Source organism: Dermacentor silvarum, chromosome 10 (assembly GCF_013339745.2).
Source record: "Dermacentor silvarum isolate Dsil-2018 chromosome 10, BIME_Dsil_1.4, whole genome shotgun sequence".
NCBI classification, from domain to species: Eukaryota; Metazoa; Arthropoda; class Arachnida; order Ixodida; family Ixodidae; genus Dermacentor; species Dermacentor silvarum.
The window spans coordinates 152495343-152521651 of record NC_051163.1 but is presented as its reverse complement, the minus strand read 5'-3'; positions in this window follow the sequence as shown (position 1 = coordinate 152521651).

Genomic DNA, 26309 nt, shown 5'->3' with positions numbered 1-26309 from the left:
TGCTTCAAGTCCTGAAGGGGCTTTAGACACTCCTAGACCAATGGCAGCTTGACCTACTTTATTTAGAAGCGGGGCTACACAGGAAATGTGCTTATCCGCACCAAAGTTTTCGCAGACAGCTGCCTTAATGTTTTCCCCACCATCTGTGATGACAGCTTGGACCTTCTATTGGTCAATATTCCACTTCTCGCACAATTCGCACATTGCGACGTAAATATTAAAACTTGTTATTCTTTCTTGCATGTACTTCACGGCAGTGTCGACATTCACTAGTTTGGTACCTAAAACAGTAAAACATTGTTTATTAGGGGTACGCACAGAAAATATGCTTGCGGGTCATGGCAAAGGAAAACGGTTTCTAATTTTTCAATTTTTTCCAGCAAATATTTACCTTCTCTAAAGCAAATCGTGAGGCCTAGATACGGCCACATTGTACTCCCATGCGTACAAAGATCAGCCGTGAGGTTCAGATGGTCAGCTGCTTGAATTCGCCGTCCATAATGTGCCGTGAGCTCCTAGTACTTCGCCTCCAGGCTCTTTGTGGCAGTAGTCTCAGTGGGAGGATTGTAGAGTGGCTGCAATGCCTTCAGGAACGTCTTGAAGCCGCCCTTCTCGGTCGTGCTCAGAGGCAAGTCGTCGTGCGCGATCATGTATCCGAGAGCATCAGTAGCATGTTTTTCACGGACTGCTTCTCCTGAAAAACACTAACAAAGTCACGTCGTCGTAGCCATTGACAAGCTCCTGTTCTCGCTCTGCGAAAGTCAGCGATCGCGAGTACAAAGACTTACTTGGAAACACAATAGCACTGGAGAGGCACTTTCCATGGGTCCCGCAAACGAGGAAGGAACAGAGCCTCGAGGGCTAGTAGCGGCATCAGCGGGTTTTCTAGTTGCAGTCCCAGTTGTTGCTGCCGCGCCAGCAGCACTTTCTTCTACCTGTGAAATTAAACGAAGCGTATATTGTGAAAAGATGCGACATTTATTTGCAAAGGCTTACGTAGGAGGACCTGGGGGACAGGGGAAACACAACACGGAAAGAAAATCGAATCACAATCTCTGAACAGAAGAGAACACTGAGTTCGTAAAGCAAAATAATAACCGACTTTTGCTCAAACGGACCGTACGTTTGCTTCAAGTGAGTAAGGGCTGGTTACAGCACGATTTTAAGGCAGCGCTGTCACTAAATTAATGCTCCATTGGCCAGTTAGGCACTAAGAAACTGGCTCCTTAGCTCAGTCAAAAACCGTCTGTATTCTCATAATGAGCCTGCAATTGAAGCAGCAATAACAGATGAATTTATTGCGCAAGCGAATAAAAACTTGATTTTACAATTAAATGACGCAGTGATGGATAGAATATTTAGCTCGGGTCCAACTTCGATGTCGCTTATTTAAATACACGTAAAACGCAGATACCCCTTTCTGAGATAACCTCAGGACCGATTTTAATGAAATTTGTTGCATTTGAGAGAGAAACGTCAATTCTAGTGACCGTTGCAAGCAGTATATCGGTTAAGGGCCAGATTTTTTAAAAGCATTTCTCAGAATTTCTTAAGTTTGAGAAAAATAACAGAAGCACGAAGTATACAAAATTGTAGCTTTACACCAAGAACAGATATCGCAGTTCTGTCAAATGGATCCATTAGATCATCCAAAGCGGACAAATTTGATTTTTCAATTTATATCTTACGTAAATTTGTTACATTGTTTACAAAGGTTTTACAGAAGCTCTATTCTCATACTAGTCGTTTTTTAGAGCCATGATTATTATTTCACTTTTGTCCGATTTATATTTACTATTAGGTGCAAGTGACAGAACTGTGCTATTGGTTTTATTGCTATTGCTGATTTAGAGAGTTGTAAATGTTTTAGTGTAGTGTTCTGAAAATTTCTGATTTTCGTTAATGTTTATTAAAATTAACGAAATCAATCGAAAATTTGCAACGAACAGTCACTAGATTTTTCACTGTTTCTTTCAAATGCAATAACTCTAATCAAATTTGGTGCAGTGGTTACCGAGAAAAATTATTTTTCCTTTCTAATGTATTTAGATAGAAGCCCCCAAGCTAAAGCTTCCTCTTAAACAACAAATGAATAAAAACTTACCTGGAGATGCTGATTGGAGCCCTGAGCAGGATGAGGATCATCGACATGGTCACCTTTCCTGGTAGGACGCTTCTTTGGCACTTTAATGAAGTGGGCGTAGAGCATGTGGTATCGCAGAGTTTCCGTCACCGGCTTAGAATACTGCTTGCCTCATTTATCAAACACTTAGCACTCTTCGTCTTCCCTTCTTCAGTGAACGATGTCCACAACGCACTTCTGTTCTGATGACATGGCTTTATGGCCTGACAACGGTAACGCAACAATATGTACGAAAATGCAATCCCGACTTCAAGACAAAGAGCGACCCACACGCATTTGCGCTACTGGTCAAACAGAACACTCAAAGGTTGGAGGGGAAGGCAGTAGACAGAGTGGGAGGAGAGTGAGCATGGAGGAAGGAGAAATAGGGAGAGAGTATTCGCAACACTACTGAAATCAAGGAGTAACGGCCCAACACGTGATCGCCCCGTTAGAGCGCGCGGTAGGTTTTAGCGCTCCCGCTCTGCAGGGTGCAGGGCAGCAGCGCAGCTGAACGGGTGTGCACCGACTTAAAACTGCTACGAACCAAGCATTATCGGCCAATACTCTGTCTCTTAGAGTCACGTGTTGGCCCTATATTGACCCTTTTCACGGAGTAGTTTGCTCTAGGAAAGCTAGATGGCGTTTTCGGCGGCCCGCCATACGTTGCCTCAGCGAATGCGCACGAATACGAAAGCCTTATTGCTTCTGCACCGCTACTGTGCAATCAGCTATCGCAAATTCAACTGGGTGTTCGCTGATGCACTGTGCCCAATTCAAACTGCAAAGTGTGTAACGCTAAAGAAAGGCGTGTGCGGTAGTTAGCTGCAAAAACAGTGATTCGCATATTAAGGAATGGAATCAACCGGTGTCGCCGCTGCTACATAAGGAATGCGTGTGTTGCCAGCCCTTCGCGATGCAGGGCTTTCTTCGAGGATAAAAGTAGTTAATTCATCCGCCAGCGCTGTATAGCTTACCTCCAAAGGAAGTACTTCAACTTCATAACGTCGGTATTTAAGAGTGAGTACCGCTCATTACAAAGGGAAATAGCGCTACATACTGGCATAGTAAATTTCTCCTACGTTATCTACAGAATTAAATTATGGGGTTTAACTTGCCAAAACCACGATCTGATTATGAGGCACGCCGTAACGGGGGACTACGAAATAATTTCGACCACCTGGGGTTGGTTAACGTGCACCTAAATCTAAGTACACGGGTGTCTTCGCATTTGGCCCCCATCGAAATGCGGCCGCCGTGGCGGGGATTCGATCCCGCGTCCTTGTGCTTAGCAGCCCAACATCATCGCCACTAAGCAACCATGGCGGGTTTTATCTACACACATCCACCCACGCCTACTTGCACGCAAACTTACGCCCGACCTATCGTCAACGTATCAATAATAAGTCAATGGGCGTACACTTGAATCAATGTGCCGAAGCGTGAGTGACGGCGACTACACCGACAAGACACTAATGTTGGAAGCTGAACGTTTTGTGACTTTCCACGGAGTAAGCGAGGGAGTAGCAGTAATGCGTATTTGCTACAAGCTACCACGAAGTATATAACATGTATATTTCAAGCATTGTGCGCAGCAACAACAAATATACCACAGCAGAGCACACCCGCGAGCGATTAGCCTGAAAATAAGCAATCAAACAGTGGCCGCATCGCGGAACTTTATTGAGTCAGAAACATGAGAAGCCGCTGCTTCAAAATGTTTGCCAAATAAAGAACGAAGAGCACACTGATCCTGATTTAATTTATGAGCGGAAAGTTTGGACAGCTTGGGATACATTTTTAGCCCCGCTTTTATTACAAGCACCGTATACGCTACTCGCGCCGTTTGGACAAGGCGTAATGAGCTCAGATGTCCTCTAAAGCTGTGGTCAAAGCTCCGTGTCGTCCACACAATCACCGTCTACGATATGCGTCCAAACGGAGGTTTGCTGCGCCGCACCGGCGTCACGAGCTTGCATTGTAAACACGGAGGCAACGGAGGCAGCTGAGACATGCAATGGATGCGTCACCACGTGATCGAACATGGCAACGCCCACGGGATCGCCGCGGAAAGGGTCAATACTGCGAGGTAAAAAGCGAAGGAAATAGCTTGATGGTGAACTCGCTTGCCAAGACTTGCTGCTATCTCCCAGTTTATTTCCTCCTCCACGGGTTCACGGGGGCGGCCTCTCTCCGGTGCCTCGGACCCCGGGCAGCTTGCGCGACGTTTGGGTAAAGCGGGGAAGCGCTTGAGTAGCTGGGCAGCACTCGGGAAAACAGCCGACAGTCGCTCTCGCTCTTTGCAGCCGAGCCGTCGCTGCTCGTGCTCCGCATTATACGGTGCGATTTCAAAATTTTCGCGCCACTTTTGTCACTGTCTGGAAAACTAATAATCGAACTGTTTGAAACAATTAAGTCAATTAAATGAAAGGTAGACATTGATGCCGATTAATCGTTTTGCGGCATACTTTTACTCGAATAATCGATTAACCGTTAATTAATATTATGCCGTCTCTAGACTGTCTAGAGATATTCGAGAACAATAAACAGCGTGTGCTCAAAACATTTTCTGTGAAGCCAGGAAAGACTGCCGCACAGGCACTCTTTCCAGTTCTCCAGTACTGCTTGATCGTGACGCATACGGCAACGACACGTTATCGCGGACGCGAGTATTCCAGTGGCGCAGGGGGTTCGTTTCGGGAAGAACGTTGGTTAAATAGCAAAAGACAGCGACGTAGTTCAGCCTGACCGAATGACGAAAACATTGCTCGTATCAGAGAAATCTTGCAGCAAAACCGCACCATTACAGTTCACATGCGATCAGATGCCCTGGACATTCATAAGAGAACATTCCACCAAATTCTGCGTCAGAATTTGTGGTAATGAAAGCTGACTGGTAGATTTTGCCGAACCCTCGTAGAATTCGTCAAACCAGAAGGACACGTGATCATTAGTCTGTGGTCATTTTATCGCGGAAGCACAGAAGGATGCCTCGTGCATTGAGCGTTACATTGCCAAAGTTGAAACATTTGGATTGCAGTAAGACACTCAAATGAAGGGGCAAAGCCCCGAATGGGGGTCCACTACCTTTTAGGCACCGAGAAAGTTGTTGCGGTAGAATTTCACAACATATATATATATATATATATATATTGTCACGAAGATAATTATAACGAGCTTGCCGAAAGAGAACAGCCTTCTTTTATGATGGCCGACACTCAAGAGAACGCGCGCACACCTGCGCCCTTCGTCGTCTTCTCTCTGGCGATCTTGTGCCTGTAGTGGGCAGCTGACTTATCACGATCGGTGCCTGTAGTGGGCAGCTTACTTCGCGTCATTACTACCCACGTGAAAAGCGACCGTCCCGGTCGCCGGTTGGAGAGGGTAAAGGGCGACAGAGAGCGTGGGAGAGAGTTGATCAGAGGGGCACTTCTTCGCGGGCGTAGTACGGCTTCATACGTACTACGTGCACAATCTCGGCTCGTGCTCGCCGTCGGCTCGAGCTCATATTGGTACTCTGAGGGACGACCTCGTAGTTCACGTCGCTGAGTCACCTGACGATCTTGTACGGGCCAAAGTATCGGCGCAGTAATTTTTCTGACAGCCCCTGATGACGGACGGGTGTCCACACCCAAACATAGTCGCCGGGTTCGTACTGGATGTGCCTTCGGCCACTGTTGTAACGGCGGGCGTCGGTACTCTGCTGGTTGCGGATGCGGTTGCGAGCAAGCTGTCGAGCTTCTTCGGCTTTCTGGATGATGTCGTCAGCGTTGTCACTTCTTGTGGTTCCGTTGTCTACCGGGAGCATGGCGTCTAAAGGTGTTGTTACGCAGCGCCCATAAACCAGTTCAAATGGTGTGAATCGGGTGGTTTCCTGCACGGCCGTATTGTATGCAAATGTCACGTATGGTAAAATTTGGTCCCATGACTTGTGCTCTACGTCAACGTACATGGAGATCATATCGGCCATAGTTCTGTTGAGGCGCTCGGTTAGTCCATTAGTTTGTGGGTGATAGGCCGTGGTTTTCCGATGATTGGTGTGGGTCAGCGTGACGATCTCTTGCATTAAGTCAGCAGTAAACGCAGTTCCTCGATCGGTTATTAAGATTGAAGGGGCCCCATGACGTAGTACGATTTCATGGACAAAAAACATCGCGACTTCTGTAGCAGTTCCACGGGGCACAGCTTTGGTTTCTGCGTACCTCGTTAGGTAGTCCGTTGCGACGACTATCCATTTGTTTCCTGTGGACGACGTAGGGAACGGACCGAGGAGGTCCATTCCCACCTGTTGAAACGGTGCTGGAGGAGGGTCCAGGGGTTGCAGAAGACCAGCAGGTTTCAAAGGTGGAACCTTGCGCCATTGACAATCACGGCAGCTTCTCACGTAGCGCTGAACGGACGAGAATAGTTGTGGCCAGTAATACTTTTGACGTATGCGCGCTAACGTCCTGGCGAAGCCTAAGTGTCCGGCACACGGGTCGTCATGACACGCCTGCAGTACTTCTTCGCGCAGCGAAACCGGGACGACAAGAAGGAACGTTTCTTGGCTGTTTTCGGAGTTCTTTTTGTAGAGCACGTCGTTCCGGAGGCAGTAAGAAGTCAGACCGCGTGACATCGGTCGTGGGACAACAACGTCGGCTCCCTGAAGGTATCTAATGAGGGGAAGCAATGTACTGTCTGCACGTTGGAGGTCAGCCATCTCGACAGTGTCCACTACACCGAGAAACGGAAAATCTTGCTCTACGTCACAGGGCTTCCAAGGTATAGGTGCACGTGAGAGGCAGTCAGCGTCGCCGTGCTTCTGTCCGGATCGATATACCACTGTGACGTCGTACTCCTGAAGGCGGAGGCTCCAACGAGCGAGGCGGCCTGAAGGGTCCCTAAGACTTGCAAGCCAACACAGTGAGTGGTGGTCACTTATTACGCGAAAAGGGCGGCCGTAAAGGTAGGGTCGGAACTTGCCGATGGCCCAAACGACAGCTTGACACTCCTTTTCAGTCGTGGAATAGTTGACCTCTGCCTTTGTGAGGCTGCGGCTCGCGTAGGCTAGTACTCGTTCGGCGCCGTCTTGCCACTGAACGAGTATAGCACCGAGCCCCACGTTGCTGGCGTCTGTGTGGATTTCTGTGTCAGCCTTGTCGTCGAAATGCGCGAGTACGGGGGCTGTTTGCAGTCGCTTCCGCAATTCTGTAAAGGCTTCCTGTTGTTCTTCCGTCCACTCGAAGGGTACATCTTGGCGTGTGAGTCTCGTTAATGGTTCGGCAATCCTTGAAAACCCCTCGACAAAACGACGGTAGTAGGCGCAGAGACCTAAGAATCGCTGAACTGCCTTCTTGTCTGTTGGACGCGGGAACTCAGCGACGGCAGCTAGCTTCTCGGGGTCTGGCCGAACACCGCGGGGGCTGACTACGTGTCCGAGAAACTTTAGCTCCTGAAAGCCAAAATGACATTTCTCAGGCTTGATAGTCAGATTTGCTTTGCTGATTGCGAGGAGTACATTCTCGAGTCGTTCGAGATGTTCATCAAACGTTCTGGAAAACACCACAACGTCGTCTAAGTAGACTAAGCACGTCTGCCATTTCAGTCCAGAGAGGACAGTGTCCATCATCCGCTGAAATGTGGCAGGTGCGGAACACAGGCCGAATGGGAGGACTTTAAATTCATATAATCCATCAGGAGTCACAAATGCCGTTTTTTTCGTGGTCACGCTCATCTACTTCGATCTGCCAGTACCCAGACTTAAGATCCAACGAGGTGAAAAATTGGGCGTGGCGTAGACGGTCCAGAGCGTCATCGATCCGTGGCAGAGGATAAACGTCGCGTTTGGTGACACTGTTAAGCCGTCTGTAGTCTACGCAGAAGCGTAGTGTGTTGTCCTTCTTTTTGACTAAAACGACGGGTGACGCCCATGGACTTATGGATGGCTGAATCACGTCATCATCTAACATTTCTTGAACCTGGCGCTTTATCACCTCCCTTTCCGTAGGCGCAACGCGGTAAGGATGCTGACGAACGAGGCGTGCTGACTCGTCCGTAGGAATGCGATGCTTCGTAACGGAGGTGGGCCGTACTTTAGACTCGGTAGAGAAACAGCCAGAGAAGTCGTTGATAAGGTCCAGTAGCTGTTGTTTCTGTCGTTCCGATAAGCCCGGGTTAATCTGAATGCGATCGCTCAGGTTGGCCTCTATCGATGAATTAGGGGAAGCAGTTTCTAGCGAGGCGACATCAGTGAAGGCAGCAATTTGATGGAGGAAGGCGACAGCTGTGCCTTGCGGTAAGTGCTGGTATTCGCTGCTGAAGTTTGTCAGCAGGACTAATGAGCGTCTGTGCTGAAGCTGAACGAGGCCCCGTGTAATGCAGATGTTCCGCTCAAGCATTAACGGAATGTTTGCCTCGGCGATGCCCTCATAGCCGTCGAATGCGTCGCACGTTACCAGGGTCAGTAGGCTGCTTCTTGGCGGTACCGTTATGCTGTCTTCGACGATGCGCAAGGCGTGTTCGGTGGGATTCTCGTCGCCAGCGTCGCTTGCTATAGCTTTTGCCGTAGAGAACGTCACGCTCGATTTTTCCAGGTTAATTATGGCTCCATTCGCCTGTAGAAAGTCCATGCCGAGTATCAAGTCCCTCGAGCAGCTGGGCAAAATAATGAAGACCCCGACGTACGTAAATCCACAAATATTTACCCGAGCGGTGCATCTGCCCACAGGAATTAATAGATGCCCTCCAGCAGTACGGACATGCGACCCAGTCCACTGCGTAAAAACTTTCTTTAACTTTGACGCAAGCTCTCTGCTCATAATCGAGCTGTCCGCACCAGTGTCAATTAAAGCAGTAACTTCTTCGTCGTCTATGGTAACCAGTATGTCTGACGTCACCACTTGCCTTTGGGCACTGGAGTGTGACTGAACGTCGGTGCTTTGTCGTCGTTGTCGTCGTGATGGAGGATATTCGAAGCGCTCGGCGTCAGCGGCCTCACCTCCGGAGGTCGCTGGACTCAGTTTTCCGGGTTTGCAGGGCTGGGTGAACGACGCCTACGAGCGTCTCGATGAAATGAGGGACTTGGCGATCGGTATCGAGCAGGCGATGCAGAACGGGGCTCGTGCCTTCGCTGCTCGAATGAACTGTCACGACTCGCGATGAAGTTCTCTATCTCCATCGGGCGCTGACCAGGTCGTGGACGAGGTGCACCTGGAGGGAACCCGCGGAGGCCCACTCGTCGATAGGGGCACATCCTGTAGACGTGGCCAGCCTCTCCGCAATGAAAACATAGGGGCCTGAGGTCAGGAGCCCGCCAAACGTCGCTTTTTCGGGGCCTCGACTCCTCGATGGACGATGGACTGCGACGCCTGAACACTACTTCAGTCTGTTCGGAGGGGCGCATGACGTTTGAGGGGCCGTACAGCGACGGTCGTCGTACTGCGTCCGCATAAGTCATTCGGACTGGCTCCCGCTGTTGTGGTACCTCGTAGCGTTCAGGAGCTTGGACGGCTTGCCTAATCTCGTCGCGCACTATCTCCGCCACAGAAATTCGGGCTGTCGGCGCGTCGGTTAGCTGCATTTTGTGGAGCTCTTCTCTTACCACAGCCCTGATCAATTCGCGTAAGTCCTCGAGGTGGTTTTCCGAGGTCATGCTAGAGGGGCTGTGTGAAAGTTCCATCACGTTGCGGTTGTATTGTCTGGCACGCTGTCGAAGGACCCTTTCCATTGCTGTCGCTTCAGCAAGGAAGTCTGCAAGTGTTGTGGGCGGATTCCGAATAAGTCCAGCAAAGATCTCTTGCTTCACACCTCGCATCAAATGTCGCACCTTCTTGTCTTCGGCCATTGAGGCATCCGCACGTCTGAACAGCCGAGCCATGTCTTATATACGTGGTGACGCTCTCGTTCGGGGCTTGGAATCTTGCCTGTATTGCCAGCTCCGCTCGCTCCTTCCTGTCCATGTTGGAGTATGTGGCGACCAGCTGCTGTCGGAATTCGTGCCACGAAGTCAATGTCGTTTCATGGTTATGGAACCACGTCCTCGCGGAGTCTTGGAGCGCGAAGTACACGCTGCGCAACTTGCGGTCTTCGTTCCATCCGTTGCATTCGGCGACCGGCTCGAAATGGTCTAGCCAATCTTCCACGTCTTCAGTAGCATCTCCGTGGAACGCAATCGGCGTCTGTGGCTGGTTGAAGATGATCTGCGCCGGCGAAACAGCCGCAGCAGCAGGAGGCTGTGGGCTCAGGTTCATCGTCCGGATACGATCGGGCAACAGACCGTGCTCAGGTTGGAGCCCTTGAAGACGGCGGCTGGTGCGTACGTGCACAGGAGTAATCTCTCCCGGACTACTCACTGGGGATGAGTCAGGGGTACGCTGCGTCTCCGGCAATGGTATCATATACCCAGCACCTCCACCAGTAAAATGTCACGAAGATAATTATAACGAGCTTGCCGAAAGAGAACAGCCTTCTTTTATGATGGCCGACACTCAAGAGAACGCGCGCACACCTGCGCCCTTCGTCGTCTTCTCTCTGGCGATCTTGTGCCTGTAGTGGGCAGCTGACTTATCACGATCGGTGCCTGTAGTGGGCAGCTTACTTCGCGTCAATATATATATATATATATATATATATATATATATATATATGTTGTGAGACGACACCCGGGACGAAGGCAGAGCTCTTCTATTGACACACAGCGCGAGACAGCCCACGAACACCAACCCGACAAAATGATGATGATTATTAGGACGGGTATATACACATGAAGACGATGATGAACTGCACAGTTAGCGCTCACACTAACTTCCCCCCCTCACGAAAGCGGCCGGTAAGGCAGCGAGTCAGAAACGGTCGGAACGCCGAAGATACGGCTTCAGGCGAGAGACGTGAACAATTTCAGTGCTGCGGCAACGGCGGTCAGTAACCGAGGTAACAGGAGCTACGTGATAGTTCACGGCAGATGTTCTTTCAAGCACGGTATATGGGCCGCGATACCTGTGAAGAAATTTTTCACAGAGCCCTGGCACTCGAACAGGTGCCCACAGGAGCACTTCGTCGCCTGGTCGGAACGAAATGACACGACGGGTCGCATCACAACGGACTTTCCTCTTGTCCTGAATGGTCGCGGTATGGGCGCGCGCAATTTCGCGGCAGTGGGCGACGCGGGCGGCGAACTCCTCTGGTAGAGATGTGGATGGAACAGAAGGCGTAGAAAGAAAGGTGGTGTCCAAAACAAAAGACGGTGCACAGCCGTACACGAGGAAAAAGGGGCTGTAGTTTGTTGTGCGTTGAACGGCGGTATTATATGCAAACGTGACGAAAGGAAGTATAGTGTCCCAGTTTGTGTGGTCGGGTTTCACATACATGGAGTTCATGTCGGACAGAGTTCGATGGAAACGCTCGGTAAGACCACTAGGTCTGGGGATGGTACGCAGAGGTGGTCTTATGAATGGTGTTTGAGGCTTGCAGGACTTCTGCAAGAACATGGGAAAGAAATGTCTTGCCACGGTCACTTAGAAGAACACGAGGTGCACCGTGGCGCAAGATAATGGCTTGCAGGACAAACTCGGCGACCTCAGAGGCCGCACCAGAAGCAAGAGCTGCCGTCTCAGCGTAGCGAGTGAGCTGGTCCACGGCGGTGACAATCCAGCGGTGACCCGCGGGTGTAAGCGGAAGGGGTCCGTATAAGTCGATGCCCACGAATTTCAATGTTGGCATGACGCACACGAACTGACGTACTTGGCAACACTAGTAGACAGGCCAGGCCAGAAACAGCGAGTCTTAATGCGGTCGTAGGTTTTATGAAATCCTAAATGGCCAGCCGTTGCGTCGTCGTGAAAAGCTTGCAAAATTTGCAGTCAAAGTGAGCGAGGGACGACTGGGACCCATCGGTGACCGGTAGGGTGGTAAACTTGCCGCAATAATGAGCCATCATGAAGTTTAAACCGTGTCAGTTGTCGTCTTAAGCGGCTGTTGGGAGGACGGGATAAGCCAGTGAGGCGGTCAATAATTGTGCGGCAGTACGTATCTGCACGTTGGAGGGAGGCGAGGTCTTCTGAGGGCAGAATGTCGACCGAGGTCACGAACCGTACCGGGGCCATGGTTGTGGTCGGTTGGCTGTGCGGTGCCGAACGGAGGGAAGGTGAGACAGGGGCATTTAGCGACAGCGGGCAACGAGACAAAGCGTCAGCATCTTGATGTTGTCTGCCAGACAACATCAAGATGCTGTGACCATCAAGGCCATGTGACCATCAAGGCCATGAACATCAAGGCCATGTGACCGTGTAGTCGTACTCCTGCAAACGCAGAACCCAACGGCCGAGGCGTCCGGACAAATTCTTCAGGGAGGACAACCAACACAGAGCATGGTGGTCAGTCACAATTGTGAATTGGTGGCCATATAAAAAGGGGCGAAACTTTTGTATGGACCATTCGATGGCGAGGCATTCTTGTTCGGTGATAGTATAGTTTCGCTCAGCAGGAGAAAGAGTACGACTCGCGTAGGCCACGACTTGCTCTTCAGACGAGTGGTTCCGCTGCAGCAGGACAGCGCCTATTCCATGCCCACTTGCGTCAGTGTGGAGGATAGTAGAGGCTGTGGGATCAAAGTGACGAAGCACTGGTCCTGATGTGAGGCATCGCTTGAGGGTCTGAAAGGCGGCTTCACATTCATCCGTCCAGGTAAAGGGTGTGGTCGTGGTCAGGAGTTTATGAAAAGGAGCTGCGATAGTCGCGAAGCCACGGACAAAGCGGCGGAAGTACGACGCTAATCCGAGAAAGCTGCGAAGGTCTTTAGGTGTGGATGGTGTTGGGAAATGCTGTACAGCAGCGACCTTGTCGGGGTCTGGCTCAATGCCGTGCTTGCTGACCACGTGACCTAATACTTTAATGCTGCGGCTCGCAAATCGACACTTCTTGGTATTGAGCTGGAGACCGGCCTTGGCTAGACACGTGAGAACGTCGTCTAAACGTTCTAGGTGCTGGGAGAAGCTGGACGAAAAGATGACAATCTCGTCCAGGTAGCATAGGCAGGTTTTCCATTTGAGGCCGCGTAGTACGGTGTCGAGAATTCGTTCAAATGTGGCAGGCGCATTGCACAGACCAAAAGGCATTACGTTGAATTCGAAAAGACCATCAGGTGTTGCAAACGCCGTCTTCTCTTTGTCGGGCTCATGCATCGGGATCTGCCAGTATCCAGAACGCAAGTCGAGGCTCGAAAAGTATTCGGCACCTTGTAAGGTATCCGAAGCATCGTCAATACATAGGATATACGTCCTTACGTGTAATTTTGTTTAGTGCCCTATAATCGACGCAAAAGCGTACCGAACCATCCTTTTTCTTAACCTAGGACAACTGGAGACGACCAAGGGCTTGCTGAAGGCCTTATAACGTTCCGTGCGAGCATGTCGTTGACTTGGTCTTCTTTAACTTTCCGTTCACCAGACGATACACGGTAAGGGAGGCGACGAATGACGCGGGATCCGTCGGTTTCGATGTGATGAGCGGCCACGGTTGTTTTACCCAAGCCATCCGAACACACGTCAAAGCAAGGTTGGTGTTTCCTTAAAATGCTGAGCAAGGCATCAGTCTGAGTTGAGCTCAGATCTGAACTCACAGTGGCCCTGAGAGCACTGGGTGAACCGTCCGTGGGCGTACACTCGGCGAAGGAGGAAGCAGGCGAAGCAGTGACGACACATACTGGTGCTGCGTCGATAAGCATGGCAACAGTGGACCCCTCCGGCAGCAGAAGTGGCTCTGACGTCGTGTTGTAGGCAGTCAGACTGGCGCAGCCGCGTGAGAAACGCACTAGACAAGAAGCGATGGCGATTCCCCGAAAAATGCAGCGCTGAGAAGGGGAAACCACTGCGTCGCCGTCGATATTGTCGCTAGATCTAATGGTGAGAATGCGGGATTGGCCGGGTGGAAGAACAAAATCTGCCGCTGTGACAAGGTGGGGCGTCGAGGAATCGGCAGCGTCACGGAACTCGGTGTCCGTAATATGTATAAGTGGTTGTCCGCACGAAATGACAGCAGATGCAGCTGACAAGAAATCCCAGCCTAAGATGATCGGATGAGCGCACGACGGAAGCACAGTAAACTGTATATGATGGCGAATTCCGTCGATGAGGACACGAGCAGTACACTGTCCGGTAGGGTAAATCGGACTGTCATTGGCGCCACATAAGACCGGACCAACATACGGAGTTTGCACTTTTCGTAGACGGTAGCATAATGCGCGATGAATAACAGAAATGGCGGTGCCAGTGTCAACAAGAGCGTCGACGGAAACACCTTCCACACAAACAGCGAGTAAATTAGTCGGGCGAGCAGGAGGAATTGGGATAGTTCGCAAACAAGCAGTTTCTCTTTCAAAAACTGCAGCGTCTAGTTTTCCGGATGGTTGTCGAAAGAAGTGGAGGCAGGGCGCAGGGGCGATGAAGTACGGTGGAACGGAGACGGGGAACGACGACGGGATGAGCGAGAAGACCGGGACATGTCTTGGGACAACGGAGGTGAGGGCGAGCGACGTGACGAGGATATATAGGGTCCTGGAACGTAGGCGTCCGATCTGGGCACATAGTCTCTCTCATAGGCGGAATAGCCACGTCGTTCATCATGCTGGCGCCGGCGGCAGAAACGAGAGATATGACCACGCATGCCACAGTAGAAACATACTGGGCGGGAAGGGCGCCAGGTAGAGTCATATGGTTGCATAGGGGCCTTCGCTGCCATCGAGGCCAGGTGGTCGCAGACAACGGTGGCAGGTGCAGATGGAACAGGGACCGCCGGCCGCGAAGCAATCTCGGCGTAAGTAGGTGCACAAACAGGCGCAGGGGACCGGGCATGTGTGACACTTGGCATGGATGCCAGTTCTTACTTGATGATCTCGCGCAAATTGGGTGGAGGAGCGCGCAGAGACGCAATGGCGTTGTTGGCTGTGCCATGGCCGTGAAGCTCCTCTCGCACAATGATGCGGATGAGCGCTCGCAACTCGTCGTTATCGGTAAGGTGAGCGTCGCAGGAGGCGCGTGGAAGACGAAAGGCGCAGATCGTGGCAAGGCGTTCGCATGTCGTGATGATGTCAGTAACCGAAGTGGGGCTCTGGACTACAAGAGCGTTAAAGGCAACGGAGTTCATGCCCTTCATGATATGGCGGATACGTTCCCCTTCGGGCATGTCACTCTGAGCGCGACGGCAGATGGCCAGAACGTCTTCAATGTAAGAGGTATAGGACTCCTCGGCTCCCTGGATGCGGGTAGCGAGCTTCTGTTTCGCTACTTCGGAGCGCCCAGCAGATGTGCCAAATATCTGTCGCAGCTGCGCAGTAAATGCTGGCCAATCAGGGAAGTCACGCTCATGGTTGAAAAACCAAGTTTGGGCGACCTGCCTCAGGTAGAAGGCAACGTTGCGGAGCTTGTTTGACTCGTCCCAATGGTTGCAAGCGCTCACCCTGTCGTACTGGTCAAGCCAGTCTTCCACGTCCTCGCCGGGAAGGCCAGAAAAGACCTTAGGGTCGCGTTGCGGTGCGGTGACGGACCAAAAAGGCCCAGCTGGCGGAGCTGAGGTGGTAGCAGAAGTGGATGCGGTGGTTTGTGCCATGACTGGTGTTGGCGAGCACAATCGTCGACCAGAGCGGAGCTCCAGAGGTGACCGGTTGAGCAAGAGGACGGGGATATCAACGCACGCTCCACCACTTGTGAGACGACACCCGGGACGAAGGCGGAGCTCTTCTATTGACACACAGCGCGAGACAGCCCACGAACACCAACCCGACAAAATGATGATGAAATGAGCTGAGCAGAAAGCTTCTCTCCTCTATGTTCGCCCCATGGCAAAGGCTGGACGCCCTTAAATCGTTCCTGTATCCAGCCTTGAACTTTGCTGTGTGGGTGGGCGTCGCTAGCAAAGGAGAGTGGCAGTCCTAAGACGAGGAGCTCCGCCCGCTGATCAAGAACACCCGGTATGTGCCAGCGAGAGCTTCAAACGTATACTTGCACGGAAGCACACAGCCTGGAACTGCAGGGATACCCCTTCCGGCTCAGCTGAGCGGCATCTTCCGGGTGGACGGGACCTTCAAGCTCCTGGCGTCTGCTGACGTGGAAATCTGGCAGCGAACGAGGGACGAGCTGCAACAAGTGGTAGCCAGGCGACAGAGGTGGCCAGCAGACAACGAAGACATGGAGGTCTACCTCTTAGGCGAGACGGAGGGCGAATTCAAGCAGACATCCACACAGCTGCAGTCTGTGTGGACGGAGGCCAGAAAAGCGCCTCATCGTCTCTCCATCGCCTTGGAGATTATGGACGAAGGGGTCCGCATCACATGTGGAGAGGACTCCACGTCAGCACGGAACCGCCACAAACTCATCAGGACCACCCGGGCAACCCCCTCCAAAGAACGGGACAGCAATTTGCAAGACAAACCGAGCTAGGGCAAGACAATTGCGTGCGTCGCGGCGGACCCGACTGACGCCCTCTTCATGAGATCCGGCCGCTACACTCGATTCATGGACTGGCAATTCATCAATCCAGCCCAGCTCAAGTTCCTCCGCTCAAACAGAACGTGCATATGGGCACCCGCAGCCGGCAAGCAATGTAGGCGCTGCGGGTACGGAGAGGAGACGCTGCCTCATGTCCTATGCAATTACATGCGGCAGAGCCGCACAATGACGGAGCGCCACAATGTCATCGTCGCACGCATCAAGAAGGCTGCCCTTGCCAAGTTCACGGTAATTGCAGGGAACCAGGTCGTCGGCACTACTTCCCTCAAGCCAGACCTGGTGCTCGACCTTATATAGGAAGTCATCATCCTAGACGTCTAGGTGCTGTCCGTTAGAAAACCGGCTGCAGGCGATATAGGAAGCCCGGAGGGTCAAGGAGAAGTAGTACGCCTCTGTCACATGTAGCGGCCGTGCCCCTGTACAGCGACATCTCCTCCGGCGGTTCCAGCTAGCGAGTGACGGTTGATGCCATCGTTGTGGGCTGCATGGGCACGTGTGATCTGGCTAACGATCGCGTCCTCCGCAGGATTTGTAGCCAGCAATACCTGCGGACAATGAAAATGTTGTGCTTTAGTGGTCTGATCTGCTACTCGACCCGCATTTAGAGAGCCGATATTTGCCAGTCCTACCTGTTTTACTGTTTTGTTTTTACAGAAGCGTTTGTACACCTTAACAGTTTTAGCCTTTTATATTACTAAGACCACTAACTCGATTTTTTTTGCCATTTCGTTTTTTTAGCATTTGATTGCACGCACCCTGTTCTTTTGGTTCTGCAACCCCTTCGTTGTGATGTTTGTCACTAGCGGCAACAAATTTCAATGTTTAATATAAAAGCTTAGGCACAGCGAAGCTTACTGGCTGCTACTGCCAGGTATGCACTTGGTGCTGCTAGGTCTTAACTTCGTTTAACTTAACTACGCATGCAGGAAGGTATTCTCGAACGATCATTTTCGGAGGTGTCTTCCCTCTCGTGACATTTCGCGTGACTAGCACTGGAGGCGTCGGCGCCTACGAGCGACAGCGTTCCTAGCATGCCACAAACGCAGGCAGGCTAACCATGGTTGGCACAGTGCCAAGAACGCTGCTGCTTGCCGACGCCGAACGCGTTGGAGGCTAGCCGCTCGATATCAATCGGCCAGCTTCGCTGTCCGCGGCGTAGTGCAAGCTTTCGCTTTTTTTTTTTCTCGTGGCTCAGTACGCCGCTGAGAGAAGATAGGCAGGGGTCGGGAAGGCAGGGAGCTGGCGAGGAGGAGACCGCATGCACAAGCACGTGGTCTCCTCCTCTTCTAGGTTGCCATGGCTACCACGGCTGCGCACCACAAATTAGGGCTGGCTTAAACAGCTTTGCTGTGCACCACAAATTAGGGCTGGCTTAAACAGCTTTGCTGTTAAAAACGTGAATTCATTCCCAACACTCACAGAAGTAGTAAAATCGGTTGTAAAGTGTAGTTTTTTTCCTTCACGAGAAATCTCTTATGTAAATGGAGTAACACAGATGCTAGTGCGGCAGTCACATAAACTAGGGAAAGTCGGGTCCTTTAGGGCTCTGCAACTGTTTTTTCTTTCGTGCTCTTAATTAAACTGCTGGATACTACTTTAGATAATCGTTGGACGTTTCTACAAGCACCTTCGGTATCACTATGCCAGCAACGATCTCGATGTCTTCCCCCGCACGACCACACAGCCACACTGTCACACATTACATACCAGTGTACGGAACGCCCAGCCGAGGCAGTATCCAGGCTGGTGAGCTCATCACAGACACTCACAACGTGGTCTTGGGAGGCACTACTTTCCGAGCTGGCACTGGGAAGCCAAGTGGCGACCCTGGACCAGGCCCGGCGAGCCGCCGCGGCCAGTGGGGCTCTACAAGAGGGCTCCACCCGAGAATAACCACACCAACCACTCTTCGTACAATAAAGTTTATTCTCTCTGTCTCTCTCCCCCACACGCCGCCCACGATGGAGATTCCGACCGCCTCCTCGTTGACGACATGAAGACTCAATTTCAGGCCTAACATTCATCGACACCTCCTCTAGGCCGGACAGCAGCAATGCCACTCATGCACGCCCGACGAGCCTCGTCCAGCGGAGCCAACGAGAGTTACTATATATGGCTCCCGCAGGAAGTCATATATAAGCTTCCGTAGGGAGCATATTGACACGTATACATGTTTATCTTTCACCGGTGGCCGCTTTCCACCGGCTAACAAGTGTTAAACGTTATCGCTCGGCGCAGGACGCGCCTGCATCGGAAGCTTCTCGAACGTTATCGATGCTTCTATCCTTCGTCTGTGGTCACCGACACTCATGTAATCTGATCGTATGAGCAACGCGAATTGTCTATAACTTTCTGGAAGACACGCGGGCATCAGGGATTAATCTGGAACCTTCGGTGACTCAGGTATAAAAGCCGACGCGTTTCGCCGCTGATCAGATTTTCGACGACCGCCGACTGTGATCGCCGCTTTCGTTGTGCTTTGAGTGTAGCTTGCTTTTGTGGGCACAGGTTCGCCCAATAAAGAATCAGTTTCGTCATACACAGTTTTACGACTGTTTCCTTCAGCGTCACTACTACGTGACATCTGGTGGAGGTCCGGGGTAACGATCCCCGTACCTCCGCTTTCGTTGTGCTTTGAGTGTAGCTTGCTTTTGTGGGCACAGGTTCGCCCAATAAAGAAACAGTTTCGTCATACACAGTTTTACGACTGTTTCCTTCAGCGTCACTACTACGTGACATCTGGTGGAGGTGCTTTTGTGTCTATGCAGCGGACGCCCCCGAAAAGCCGTGATCCAAGCCCGAACCCCGAAGAGAGTACCAACGTTGTGCCGGAGCATCGAGCTAGCCTCAGGCTACAAAACCAACCCCCGGAGTACGGACTTCTTCCCGAGAAGACGAAGAGGACAAAAGTCACGACCTCGGCAGCAGCTACCATGACAGCCCCTGCGCCAACATCTGCAATCGTGATGCTACAACCCAGGGAGCCGCCGACTTTCCGCGGTTCACCATGTGAAGACCCCGAAAGCTGGCTGGAGGCATACGACCGGGTCGCTACGTTCAACAAGTGGGACTGCGACGAGAAGCTGCGCCATGTTTACTTCTCGCTTGAAGACGGCGCCAGAACCTGGTTCGAGAACAGGGAGCGTGCACTAACAACCTGGGACCTCTTCCGAGCCGCATTCCTGGACACCTTCACTAGCGTCGTCCGAAAAGAAAGAGCTGCAGCCTTGCTGGAAAACCGTGTACAGCTTCCGAATGAGAGCATCGGTATGTACACTGAAGAAATGACTCAATTATTCCGGCACGCCGACCCCGCTATGCCAGAAGACAAGAAGGCAGTGCGTAGATTTCTTGGACTGTGCGCCTATTACAGGCGCTTCGTCAAGAATTTTTCACGGATCGCTGAGCCACTGACGTATCTCACGAAGGCCGACGTCGAGTTCAAGTGGGAGACTCCGCAAGTCGAAGCATTCGAAGAACTGAAGCGACGCCTGCAATCGCCGCCAATATTTGCGCATTTCGACGAAAACGCCGATACCGAAGTCCACACCGACGCAAGCAGCGTAGGACTCGGCGCCGTGCTTGTGCAGAGGACTGACGGACTAGAAAGGGTTGTAAGTTACGCTAGCCGGTCGCCATCGAAGGCGGAAGCAAATTATTCCACAACAGAAAAGGAGTGCCTCGCCATCATCTGGGCTACATCAAAGTTTCGCCCCTACCTCTATGGCAGGCCCTTTAAAGTTGTGAGCGACCACCACGCCTTGTGTTGGCTAGCTAACTTGAAGGATCCTTCAGGTCGCCTCGCACGATGGAGCCTGAGACTTCAAGCATTCGACATCACCGTCGTTTACAAGTTCGGGCGAAAGCACTCTGACGCCGATTGTTTGTCTCGCGCCCCCGTCGAACCGCCGCCACAAGACGACCAGGATGAGGACACTTTCTTGGGACCCATCAGTGCCGACGAATTCGCCGAACAACAGCGAGCCGACCCGGAACTAAGGAGCCTTGCAGACTACCTGGAAGGCAAGACCGTCATTGTGCCGAAGGTGTTCAGGCGAGGATTGGCGTCGTTTTTCTTGCAAAACGACATTCTCCTAAAGAAGAACTCGCCTCTCCGAGCCAACTACCTCCTCGTGGTACCCTCAGCATTGCGTCCAGAGATTCTGCAAGCTCTCCATGACGACCCAACGGCTGGACATCTCGGTTTTTCCCGCACTCTCACGAGGATACAAGAAAAATACTACTGGCCTCGCCTCTCTGCCGACGTCGCCCATTACGTAAGGACATGCCGAGACTGTCAGCGACGCAAAACACCGCCGACAAGGCCAGCCGGACTTCTACAGCCAATAGAGCCACCTCGCCGACCGTCCCAGCAGATCGGGATGGACTTACTGGGGCCATTTCCGACGTCGACGTCCGGGAATAAATGGATCGTCGTCGCTACGGACTACCTCACCCGCTACGCCGAAACAAAAGCCTTGCCCAAAGGCAGTGCCGCCGAGGTAGCCAGTTTCTTCGTTGAGAAAACCCTCCTGCGTCACGGTGCCCCAGAAGTCCTCATCACCGACAGAGGCACGGCCTTTACGGCAGAACTAACTCAAGCCATCCTGCGGTACAGCCAGACAAGCCATCGCCGCACCACCGCCTACCACCCGCAGACGAATGGCCTCACCGAGCGCCTAAATAAGACCACCGCCCACATGCTGGCAATGTACGTCGACGTCAAACACAAGACGTGGGATGCCATCCTTCCGTACGTGACCTTCGCATACAACACGGCCGTGCAAGAAACGACGCACATGGCGCCGTTCAACCTGGTCTACGGAAGGAACCCGGCAACGACGCTTGACGCCATGCTACCGGACGTCGCTGACGAAGAAAATCTCGACGTTGCCACTTATTTGCAGCGTGCCGAAGAAGGTCGACAGCTCGCCCGCCTGCGCATCAAGAACCAGCAGAGGACCGACAGCCGACGCTACAATCTTCGACGACGCTACGTCGAGTACCAGCCCGGTGACCGTGTTTGGGTCTGGACTCCGATTCACCGACGAGGAATTAGCGAGAAACTGTTGCGTCGCTATTTCGGACCATATAAGATAATCCGACGTATTGGCGCACTGGACTATGAGGTCGTGCCAGACGGCATTTCGCAATCACAGCGGCACCGGGCACGACCTCAAGTCATCCATGTGGTGCGTCTTAAGCCTTTCTACGCCCGCTGACGACGTTAGGTATACTTTGTTACTTTGTTATTGTTTTTTTGTTTGTTTATTACGCGTGCTTTTGTTTTCGCTTTCGTGTTTGTAGCATCGGGACGATGCTTTTTAAGGGGAGGGTATTGACACGTATACATGTTTATCTTTCACCGGTGGCCGCTTTCCACCGGCTAACAAGTGTTAAACGTTATCGCTCGGCGCAGGACGCGCCTGCATCGGAAGCTTCTCGAACGTTATCGATGCTTCTATCCATCGTCTGTGGTCACCGACACTCATGTAATCTGATCGTATGAGCGACGCGAATTGTCTAGAACTTACTGGAAGACACGCGGGCATCAGGGATTAATCTGGAACCTTCGGTGACTCAGGTATAAAAGCCGACGCGTTTCGCCGCTGATCAGATTTTCGACGACCGCCGACTGTGATCGCCGCTTTCGTTGTGCTTTGAGTGTAGCTTGCTTTTGTGGGCACAGGTTCGCCCAATAAAGAATCAGTTTCGTCATACACAGTTTTACGACTGTTTCCTTCAGCGTCACTACTACGTGACAATATAGAGTAACTCTCGAGCCAGCCTCGCTTCAGTGACCTCTGCAGGTGAAACGCGTTGACTATAGCTAGTGGTACCGGCGTTTTGGCGCTTACGTGTTCGCTTACGTAGGGTGCCTCGATCCCAGCGTGCAGTAATATTGTCGCGGTTAAATGAAAATAGAAGCTTTAATTGCGAGAGGTCGTCCAGTCGAGCTTTATCGGCACAACGGAGAATAAAGAACGCAGTATTTTTCAACTGCGCCTGCGCGCACTATCAAACAGATCGTCTTTGTCGTCACCATCATGGCTCGATGCAGACAGGGGTGCGGCAGTATTGTTCGGGAAGGGCGGGCCATGTTGCATGAACCAGGTGAGTCTTAACGTTTCGTCGGTCGCGTTAGATGTTACACAAAGCGGAGGAGGTTTCCTTAATGTGGTGCTACCGCTTTCTTTAGCAACACGATTTAAGTTGAGAATGCGGGCAGAGTTTGTGGCGAAGAAATAGCGTGTCTGTGCATGGGTGTGTGTGCAGGAGGACGGAGTGCGTGCGCACGCTTCTTGAATGTCTGTGCGCCTGTGTGAACGTGCGTGCGTTTTAAGTGCAGGTCACTTTAGGGGCCCGGGATGTCGTCCCTCGTCGGTGGGTGTCACGCACAGCACAAGGACGCGTGCCGGCGCGAAAGATGGTGCAGAACAATCGGTCCTGCATGATCTGCGCATCCATGAGGCGCGTGGGCGCGAGTTTTCTTATGCGCTGCCACGCGCCCGTGTAGTTTGGCCTTTAGACCCTACGAACAAAGAAGCCCTCTTTACCGCCATGGACGACGAACAGGTGGCACGCATGAAGCAACAGCGGGCGCTTGCTCGCGAAAGGCAGCGGCACCGGAGGGCGGACTCGGCTGTGTAACAATGTGAGGTACAAGCAATTCGTCAAAGTGAGGAAAATCCCCAGCTTCGTCAGGCAGCAGTCAAGGCTCAACGGCAGCGAAGGCAAGCGAATCCTGCGGTTAAAGTCAAACAAGCTCAAGCTGAACACAAACGGACGCAAAACACAAAGAACAAATGCAAAACACGCATAAAGACAAGCAAGACAAAGATAAATATAAGACAAACAACAGCAAAACAAACAGAAACACAAGAAAACAAAAGCACAACACAAGGGAAACACTGGGCGAATCATTGCTCCGCACTTCCGACAGCTTTCACGTTGAGTGGAAATGCTTTAAATGATGGTTTGGATACTTTAGGCTAACTTTAGGGATTCGGTTTGGATATTTTAATTTTAATTCAAGGATTGGTTTGGGTTGATTTAGATTTATTTTAGGGCTTGGTTTGGATTCTTACTATGTTTCTGTGCGTCAACGCTTTTTCGTGGAAGCTTACGCATGAAAGCTTTCACGCGCGTGTCAGTGGGCATGTGGTTTTGTTGCTGCAGCGCTTGCATGCACTTCTTTGTGGGGTTTTGACATGCGCCAGCGCACAGATAGGCACAGACATGTCACTACCTCTAAGGCGACGGACGCGAAGCACGCGAATTGCAAGCAAGTATCAGAGCCAAGAACAATCGTCGCCTCTCGTCACTCCGACACACGTTTGGCAGGTTTTGTGGAATACTGACCCCAACAGAATGCTGCGTGGATATTGTCGCTAGCAAACCTGCATGTTCTCCCTCTCCCGGAAAAGAGGAAACCATTACCACAACAAGCCATTCATTACAGAAAATACACCGAGAAGAGAAGACGAAACTCAGCAAACTAATCACACGCAAAAGAGGATTAAGTCTCGAAAGAAAGCATAAAAGTCAAAAGGGGCCTACAGTTTCATGGTCCGCACTGGAGCTGTGGGATGGACTAGAAGCGGCGACAGAGGCGGGGCTCGGAGTTTAGTCGCGGTGGCGAAACTAGAAACCATGGAAGTCCTGGTCGCCCTCAGGCGAACACCAAGGATCCAATGATGCAGGATTACGTTCCGCATTGACGTTGGGAACATGAGTAGGTAGCCTTGGCCTGCTCTACAGACCTACAAGCAGATGACGCAAGCACAATGAATAACGATCCAACATCAGAATCTCGGCAGGGGTCACCCAATTCACCAGGTACAACCCCTAAGAGTACTGGGACTCGAAATATCTCAGAACGGATATAACGGAGAAGCAATAAGAATACTTGATAACAGCACCCAGCAAACTATCAGGTTGATTAGAAAAATCGCCAACAAGAACTACGGTATGAAAGAACAGAACCTAGTGCGGCATGTCCAAGCCTTCGTCGTCAGCCGCGTAGTGATGTGACCCCATACCTGAAATTACACGTGGCGGAAAAACCAAAGATAGAATGCATCGTCAAAAATGCATATAAAGAAGCCCTCGGCCTACCGATCACCAGGTCAAACAAGAAGTTTGAAGCGTTAGGAATGCACAACACGCTAGACGAACTCATCGAGGCTCATACGATCGGACAGTAGGAAAGACTCGCGCGAAGCAATATGGGAAGAGACATCCTGCACAAGCTCGGTATCACGTACGCTGGCCAAAGCGAGGATAAATATGACATCCCAAGAGAAACCAGAGAGCGCATCATCATACCCCCGTTTCTCAGAAACATGCACCCCCAATATCACCGAGAGCAGTGCAATGCAAGAGCGAAAGCACTACACAAGAAATTTCAAAACGACGCGGACGTGGTCTATGTAGACACGGCGGAAATGCAGATGGTCGACACATAGCAGTGTTCGCCTCAAATCAAGTGGGCAACCCGCTTGCCAGCGGCACCATTAAAACAGGAGATTCGAAAATCGCGGAGGAAGCAGCCATAGCGCTGGCGCTCGCCTCCACAATGGCCAGCATCGTAATCAGTGATTGTGAAGCGATCCTTCATAACTTCGCTAAGGGAAGGGTCTCGAACGAGGCGCTAAGGATCATGACTAACTTTCCCGGGGATCGTGAAGTTCATGTCACATGGACGCCCGTCCAGGGCCCCCTCCCGGGCAACGAAACCACACACTCCCTAGCTCGAGAGTTAGCGAGCCGAGAAGAGGCAGCAACAACGCGGGGCATTGCATCCACGTGAAAAGTGCTTCTGTTAATCTTTTTTTCTCCTCCTGTAACGGATGTGTTAAATCAAACATGCTTGCGATTTTCATGAGCAGCTCAGTAAACGAAATAGGCACATGGTTTGCTGAAAAGAGGTTTTCTACTACCATAGGAAGCCACAGTTTCTTGCAATTTCTTGAATTGCCTTGCAGTCTCGATAGCAATCAAGCACATTTTGATTTTGATACTGTTTTCAAAGCAGTAAGAACAGCCGAAATTTTAAGGTTGTGATAATTATGTGAGAATTAAAGGTAGAGGAGTTTGATGCAATGAGCAAATAAGGAGCGCATTGCAGAGGGTAAACAAATATGCCTTTCCCGCAAATAAATTGGTAGGAGGAGGGTAATTTGAAATGACCACTCAATGCACAATACAGAATATGATGCTGAAATGCCCCAATCTGTGAATATCCTTACACTAAAGAAAAACTTCATTATGAAAGGCAATGATGAAATTGCAAGTATATACTTCAGAATACCAGTCATATCTGCAATGTGCACTGTGCCATAAGCAATATCTAAAAACTGCACACACACAACTGCAAAAAATATCAATCTATGGTTGCCAAAGGAGCCCCACAGTATTAAATGGAAACTTGGCTCAGAATATTAGACTACGCGCCTATATCTACTTACAATGTTGTCTTGTCTGAAGGCAAACATAAGTGGCTTGCCCCTGATGGGTTTCTGATGCGAGAGCACAAAGGCTGGAAATTGTGAGGCTGTCATCTGGATGAGCTGCAAGACATGATATTTTAAGTTCCACATAAACAAATGCTACCAGAACGAAAGACAAAATCACTGGCAATAAAGCTGATTTTGGTTTGCAAGAGCAAAATCACAGTATGGACTCGGTACAGCTTATTGAGCAAAAAA